General features: G+C 39.1%; 1 protein-coding gene across 4 annotated transcripts in view; it reads right to left on the bottom strand.

Annotated features, from left to right (window-relative positions):
* Window positions 1-3,314: 3,314 nt before the first annotated feature.
* The window catches only part of LIN7A (lin-7 homolog A, crumbs cell polarity complex component), a 127,930-nt gene continuing 122,611 nt past the window's right edge, over window positions 3,315-8,633 (bottom strand). For all 4 annotated transcript variants that reach the window (XM_041738841.1, XM_041738843.1, XM_041738842.1 and 1 more), the window contains one exon: window positions 3,315-8,573. The gene's annotated coding sequence lies outside the window, so the exon portion shown is untranslated. The remainder of the gene's footprint in view (window positions 8,574-8,633) is intronic.

Here is an 8,633-nt window from a genome sequence, read left to right as displayed (position 1 = left end):
GGATCTGCAAAGCTAAGGACCAGACATTGAGAAGTTGTGTAACAAAAAATCCAGGTATGGACCCTCTCCGGGTCTCCTTCCATGCCTGCCAGTCTGCATCCCACTCTTCCAGCCTGTTTAGATACAACACAGTAAATGGACAAGAGCCCACAGGAAGTTTATTAGACAGGTAGCAATTAGACTCTTTGAAACTATGTTGTATTCATGTAAGATATTTCCTACTGGGTTTTCTTTCTATCTTGTGGTGAGAAATAAATTAATATCATCTTTAAATTAGATGTTGAATACGTTTGGTATTTAAATGCCATACTCAGATAAAACTTTGTGTTGACCATACAGAAGAACACAATGTGTGATTAGGGCTGGAGAAATTTTTTGATTTCAATTAGCTTTTATTTTCCTATAAGAGCTAAAACAGTTGAGACAATATAGTTAGTCTCCCAATCCCCCATTGCTGATGTAGTGGCTTGGGGGCTGGGGGAGGCAGAGGTCTAGTAAGGAGTAGGTAGGGCTGTGTTCTAGGGAACAGCGGAAATAGTCAAGACCATTGATACAGGACTGGAGTCCAATCAGTAGTAATATGGTACCCATCTTGTTTGTTCCATTGCTGACTTGAAACCTAATTTTACCCCTTTTTAAAAATGATTTTATTTATTTATTCATGAGAGACACAGGCAGAGGGAGAAGCAGGCTCCCTGCAGGGAGCCCAATGTGGGACTCAATTCCAGATTCTGGTATCACGACCTCAGCCGAAGGCAACTCAACTGCTCAACTGCTGAGCCACCCAGGCATCCCCCTATTTTTACCCTTTACCATTTCTTCCCATGTAATATGCAACCAAATAAATACATGGGAATAAACCATCAGTCAAGTCATTATATGTGTGTGTGTGTGTGTGTGTGTGTGTGTGTGTGTATACAGGGGGTGGGGGTGGTGATGATATCTAAAATATTTACATCAACCTTCACATGCATCCTGAGAGCAAAAATCAGATCAGAAAAAGAACTAAGAAATAAGTGATAAGAATTAATACTATTATCTTTACTTTTTTTTAAATAAAAATGCCCAGAAATTAGCAATTTTTTCTCTTTTAAAAGAGTTTGGTATTGAATGCTCACCTCAGGTAAATTTCATGGGTGAGCTATTGAGATAGACCCCAAAATAATCCAGAAGCCATTCTGTGAAGTTGAAAAAGTGAAAGGTAATTCCTCATAAGAAATGTTAAGCACCCACTCCATAGATAATTACCAACTGCAGGGCAAATTAGGATGATAAGGGCCCAAGTACATATACTATAAGAGAAGCTAAGAGCCAAAGAGTGGTACAAATACCACAATGGAGTTGGATAATGGCATAGATAACATCAGGCTTGGAGAAATTAGAGAGAGCTTCTTGGAAGAGGGACAATTTGAAATGAACCTTAAAATTTGAGCAATTCTCTTCAGGCATAGAGGAAGGAAAGCGTCACCTCAGAAATAATCAAAAGCTCAGGGACAGTTTCCAGGGGTAGGTAGTGGTCTAGTTGGACTGCATGATAGAGCAAAGTGGCTAAAAATGCAGTGTTACGTAGTAGGGACACACACATCTCAACCTATACCTCTTCCTAATATTAGCATGGTTCCCCATCCCTACACACACACACACACACACACACACCACCACCACCACCACCACCACCACCACCACCTCAAGCAAATACTTTGGAATTTGTGGGTCATAATCTGATTGGAATCTTGCTATCTTCGCTATAGAAACTGCTGGTCTCGGTCTTTAATTTCACCTCAAGAAAGAACTTGTAACTTTTTCAGTGTCATGAAACTTATGATTTCGATTTCACAGTCCATGCACTAGATGTCAACAGCATCACGTTTCATGTTCTATATTTTGCACTTGTGGATGGGGGGGCATCTAACGTCTTCCTTCCCCAACACCGTACTAGTGTTTTGGTTCAGACTAAGAATCTGACTGTGTGTGTGTGTGTGTGTGTGTGTGTGTGTGTGTGTGTATGTGAGTGATAGTGGATCCCTCGGAGGATTCTGAGCAAAGGAATAACTTCAGAGTGGGGGGAGCTATCTAGTATCTATAATAGGGAAAATTGGGGAGGAGTGTTAATTGTGAAAACAGTTGAAGGTTCACAAAAGTCCTGCTGAAAAACACTAAGGTTCTATGCCTGGGTAGGAAGGGTGAGGATGGGTAAAGCAAGATAGTTTCAAGACACTTTGCCAAGGTGCGATCTAAAGAATCTAAGACTTGATGTAAATGATGAGAAAGATGACAGTATTTGTAGAGGGAATGGTAATGTTATCAGTAGAAATAAAGGGGACAAAAGGGAGGTAGGGAGATGTTAACCAGTTTGATTTGGGATATAAAGTATTTCTCCACTGGTGTATTTATGTGCAAAGTTAAACTTTCTATAATGTTAATTATTTTGAAGGGGAAGAATAATGATACAAGTTTTCTTAATAAGGCTCCTTGGCTGCCACCAATAGGACCCAGCCCTTAAGTTACATCATGTGCCCATTGAACTGAGAGGGGCAGAGAGAGAACAGGTACAGCACGTGTAGGATCCCTTTTTGTGAATGAATGAGGTGGAAGTTAACAGGAGGTCAGGGAGTTTGCGAATCCCACAGAAGGCGCCAGTTCCTGTTTGCCTCTCGAAATGTCACATCCACCTGTTTGTGGTTCTAACATAAGGCCAATCTCAATTTCTGCCCTTCGTGTTGGCTTTAGAACCCACTCCCTCAACAGTAAGATCCCACTCTATGGTTTGGAATGAAGAAGTACAAGGAACTTGGCTTTCAAATATTCAGGCACCTTCAGCATTTAAAAATCTTTCTATATCTATGTTTTATTTTATTTTTTAATATTTTATTTATTTATTCCTGAGAGACACAGAAAGAGAGAGAGGCAGAGATAGGCAGAGGGAGAAGCAGGCTCCCTGTGGGGAGCCCGATGTGGGACTCGATCCAAGACTCTGGGATCACGCCCTGAGCTGAAGGCAGATGCTCAACCACTAAGCCACCCAGGCATCCATGTTTTATTTTATGTTTTATTTTTTTAAAGATCTATTTATCTATTTGAGAGAGAGAGAAGGAGAGAGAGGATGGGGGTTGGGGAAGGGCAGAAGGACAGAGGGAGAGGATCTCGAGCAGATGCCACACTGGTCGCCAGGCTCGATCTCATGACCCTGAGATCATGGCCTGAGCAGAAACCAAGAGTCGGACACTAACCCCACTGTGCCACCCAGGCGCGCCTGTATCCATGTTTTAAATGAATTTAAGAGTCATTTGATAATGAAGACAATACTTCCAGTCTTGTGTCTAATACTTTTACTTCCCAGCAGCATAATACCACTTTGGTCAGGTTGAACCACTGCACAATTTTGCAGCTCTTTCAGGAACGTAAAGAAAACAATTGGAAAGACGCGATCACATGCAATGGTGAGAAAATAGTACTATTGCCTGATCTTTCCCCAGAAACGTGAAGTATCCTTGGTTCAGCTCCACACTGTGTATTTATTATAAGCCCTTACAGCAAGGGAGTTTGTTTCTTGTAGCACCAAATAGACACAGTGGCTAACAAATAATTCTGAAAAGTCATTGACATATTTATCAGATGTCAAAAATTTTCTGAATCTGTACTTTATCCATGTCCCTGGCTTGAAGTGTTCTTTCCAAGAGTAAGCTGTGACATAAAATTGAGTTTTCAGTCCGCTTCTGCCACTGAGGTGGTCTGTTGACCTTAATACTTCACCGCTAGCTTTTCATATACTACAAAGGACTTTTATATACAGTGACTCATGTATTTTAATGACTCATTTGAATGTAATAGTGTCCCCCAGACCACAGATAATGGTTAGACACATGAACTCTTGTGTTACACTGCATGGGTTCAAATCCCCATGTCATCTGCTATGTGACCCAGACAAGTCACGTATCTGTGCTTCAGTTGTCTTGTCTATAAAATGAAACCTACTAGAGTTGTTGAAGGGATTTCATGAATAGTCTATGGAAAGTACCAAGCACAGTAGAACCTAGTAAGAGCTAAATATGTGTTAGTTATGAATAAATTATTACTCCTCTATCTTTCTGGGGTCTAACTACGGTGTATGGATAACTGAGGAGTATTTTTGAGTGGTGCATTTAGCAAGCTCATATAAATAGGTGCAGGGGGTCTTTCATGATTTCCACGGAGTTAGGGATTTCATTTCTTCTGTCAGCTGTGAAGAGGGACCCGATGGACAGTAAACTCTACCTATTGCCAAAGCGAGTGTTGAGGAGCTCCTCACAGTAAGCCTCAGGAGGGCACTATGTCTGTCTTGTTAGCCGCTGTCTTTCTAGAACCTGGCATATAGTAGATGCACAATATATATTTGCAAAATGAATAAACACATGGAAAAGGCCCGGTAGCTATGTGATTAATCTTTAGCTCAGGTACATTCTCGAAATCAAATAGGAAAGAAGTGATCTTTCCAAAGCAGATGATTTAGAGCTGTATCCCCAATTACCGTGAACTCCTCAGAGAGAAGATACTAGTAAATATTGAAGGAGATATTCATAATGTGCTTGATGACATGACTTTTCTTCTTTTATAAAAATTAACACATAATATTTTATAATACTCATAAATGAAGTTCTATGTTTCATTCGCCCTTGCAAAATAACTCAGGGAGCTTTGACAAAGAACTAGAAAGGCTGAGCTTTCTTCATTGTTAAAAACTCCTAATCTCCAAACACTGTCCCTTATCTACATGTCCTCAAATCCTTGAAGCCTTTAAAGTAATTGATTCCAAATTCATATACCTGAGAATTTATTTACGAAAAGAGTCAATTCTGATTCTATGAAATTCAGAAATTACAGTGCCAATTACCGTAAATTGGTGAAATTTTTCAGGTTATCTGAAGGCAAAATTCATTTGTCTATCCACCTATCCAATCATTCATTCATTCAACAAATACCAACTGAGCGCCTATAGTGTGGCCAACACCATACCAGATGTCGGAGACCTGGCAGTCCACAAAGCAGTCACGGACTTTTTTCTCGTGGAGTTCGAAATCCAGAAAGGGGTGCAGTGGGTAGGACTGCCCCACGTTTTGGGAGACATTGCCTAATGTTGGCTTCCCTTGATCTTCAGAGTATGGATTTCTACTTCACAACGCTATCGAAAGCTGGTCTTAGTAACAGGCTGCCCGTATAATAAGCACAAACTAGCCAAAAGGTGAGAAATTCAGGCATGATTCACACATTCACAAATATCTATAGATGTTTCAGAAAACGTAGACAAAACACCCCAACGTCTTGGAGTCCTATAGGCACAGCTGAGTAAAATGAACTGAGATCACATCAGTTTGATTTGTCTCGGTTGAGAACCGCATTTGTAAGTTGTGTAATCCATCTCTAGTCAAGTTCTTCCGAGACAGCCTTGAATTCTTAAAAAGCCCCTGAAAGCTAGATTTTACATTTAGATTTTTAGCATTGTCTTAAAAGACAGTGGTGGTTCACAGGAGAGAATTCCCTATTGATTACATGATTGAGGAAGCACAAAAGTCTGTTATTCTTTCCAAAGTCAATTGTAATTTAAGCTCCTTATCTCCCTGCGGATGTTCTATTTCAAATGGCCACAGAATCAAAATGTAAATGCCCCAAATGGAAAGGTTCAGGTATTCTTTTACCAAGCTATGCTCCACGTGCTGGCCTTCAAAATCACAGCAGGAAAGAGTTTAGAAAAATCTGGCCACCAAAGTGACCAAGGGAAAGAACTCACACTCACCAGGATCATGGAGGAATCATCATTCCAGATTTTCCCCCTAACTCTGAATATCTAATTTATTTGTGACATTCAAGATGGACATTCACATGGAGCAGCCTGGTATGTTTTCAATATGATTTTGGACAAGTCAGTGGCTCTATCGTGATCATTGATAATAAAGAACTTTAGTACCAGTTGTGGTGATTTCTTTTCCCTTTCCTTCTGGCTTCGGTGAAACTCAGAGAAACACAAAAGGGCCTAAGTCTTAGGGACAGAAACCTTTGATTAAAACTTTAGGGGAAAGCTTATATTTCAATAACAAGATTTCACTGAAAACAAAAAACAAAAAACAAAAAAACAAACCAAACTGGCCATTTGGTCATTTGTATGTAGGACCAGTGCAACATGTAATCTGTCTTTTAGATGCCTTGGGTGTGATGGATTGCCCCTTTACTTTGACAGAGAGCTTGGCATCCATTTATTAGCATTTAACATTATGCAAATTAAACATAAAAAAGACATCTAGAAAACACAAATGTAAGGTATCTGCTCATTTGCTAGCTGCTTCCGTTAACACCATGACATTATTTATATTGTTGTGAAAACAATCGATAATTTCATATCAACTGTACACTTATGGCTAAATGAAAACATACCCTAAGCTCCAAATTTATACAAGGCATTGAAATGTGTGGAAATGAGTGTTTTCTCATCACAAGGGTGCAATGATTTCCCTTTATGACAATCTGTAGCATCGCCTGAATAGCTTTAATATTTCTTTGTTAAATGATAACTAAAATATATGTTTTATTAAATTTTTCTTATAAAAATGAGAACTACCTCTTTCAAACTGAGTAATACTCACGTAGTCTCCATTCACTCCCTTTAGTCATGCTTATCTCTTTTGTAAACCTATTTTACATAACATTCAGGGTCCTCCCCCTTGGCCTCCCCCTTTTCCCTCCCCCCCCCCTCAGTTTTCTCCAATAAAAAAATGATATGTTTTCAGGATGGTCATCGAAATCGGCATACCTCCTAGTTTCCTCGCTCTTTGTTCTCTGTTGGGTGATGTACTATGAAGAGTCCGCGGAACTTGGTATTGACAATAATACCCCCTTGACAGGGCAAAATGAAATGTGCTGGGCAGGTCTGACTGGTTTTATTTTGTTTTCAAGAAATAGCTCTTGAACTGAGCTTCATCAATTTCTAATTTAGGAGACTATCTGACATGTAAACTTTATTTATGTTGGGGAATCAATTTCTGCATTTGAGAAAAGGGAACATTCAAATATTTGCCTCAGTTTTAATGATCTATGTAGAATGTTTCAACCGGGCATTTATTCTTTTTTTGTGTACATTTTTGTGCCTAAGCCATGTAAGTAAGTGCCCAAATGATTATTGCTTCCTAATTCATTCCTGTGAGTAAAATCAGACTTAGGTACTTAGATTTTCGGTGAGTCAAAAGTGATGATCTGTATAGGTGGCTCTTAACAGGTCATTTTCCAGCCACTGATACTTCCTGAAAGATGGTATGTTCCTTGTCTATTTTCCTACATGAATATGTGTAATGAATTAGGCAGCTTTTCCCTTTAGAAGGAATAGCTTCTTTTCATTCACAATATTATATCCTGGTTTATATCTGCCTGATTTTAAAAGGAAAAATATTTTTGATCTTAAATTTCCAACAATATCCAGTTTATCTTTGGGGAAACTGATCTAGATTTTGTGTGTGACATATTATTTGTGTGTGTATATATATATATATGAGCACATATCATAATTGAGCTTTGCAAAGCCCTAAGCTTTAAAATATTAAATAAATTCCTGTAACAACATATCGGTGTAGGTAGAAAGAGTTTAGATTTCTCCAGAGTTTATCAACTGAAAAATATAAAACTTAACCAGAAATTATTGAGAGCAGGGTTATATATAAACATCATAGGAGGATCAGTTCATGAAGCTGGGTCCTTGGCTAGTGTTCTCTTACCAGATTCATAACCTTTGGTAAGAAAAGACCTCAATGTGTAGCAAATACACTCTGATAATATATAATTCGTGGAATAAATATGTTATATTCTGTTAGAATTAATAACCATAGATACAAGCAATGCTTAAATTAAAAAAAAAAAAACAGTACTAGAGTTCTCTATCCTTGCCTCTAGCAAACCAAAAGTTGAACTAAATTTGTCCCACTGCATTAATGCATAATTAAATTCATGGAAACAGAAAATAAAAAAGCCAATTGCTTCTAGAACCTGAACAGAGTATAATATGGTATAACTTGCCATTTTCAAGAGGGGGATAAAGGTTGCATTTGCAATTAACTGGAATTCTAATTTAGATGATTCAGCAATATGGATGTGGAAGGGGTCAGGGTGCGGGGGCAATGCACAGCTTGGTTTCTTTTAAGTGGTAGCAACCTTGAACTGATGCAGTTTGAACTCTAGCCTAATGAGGGACTGGCTAATCTCTGGAAAAGCTATAGACCAAAGATTCACTTCATCTTGGCCTGGTGATTTATCTGAGAGTCATGGACTTGATCCTTCTGGTCCTATTTCAGTCTGCAGACTGGAAAAGCTCTCCCTTCACACACCGAGAATTCCCACTGCAGTGAATGGAAGGTCTGTGTGTGTAAGGAGCACACGAGCAGCGGGGGTTCAGCCCCAAGAGAAAGAAGGTGTCGAGTCGCCTTGGTAAAGAATTTACACACCACGTGTTCACAGCTTCTTGACAGGTATAATTATCAATGTCGTCTCTTCAGTTTACTATGTGCTGGGATTCTGAAGCACGGTTTCAGATTTATGACTATCTTCTCTTTAAGGACCTGCAAGAGGGGGAAAGAGTGAAGGGGAAACCAGTGATTAGTATTCCTTTTGTCAACTGC

The sequence above is a fragment of the Vulpes lagopus genome, chromosome 23, assembly GCF_018345385.1.
Source record: "Vulpes lagopus strain Blue_001 chromosome 23, ASM1834538v1, whole genome shotgun sequence".
NCBI classification, from domain to species: Eukaryota; Metazoa; Chordata; class Mammalia; order Carnivora; family Canidae; genus Vulpes; species Vulpes lagopus.
Note: the sequence above shows the minus strand (reverse complement) of the source record. Positions and strands in the feature narration are given on the sequence as shown.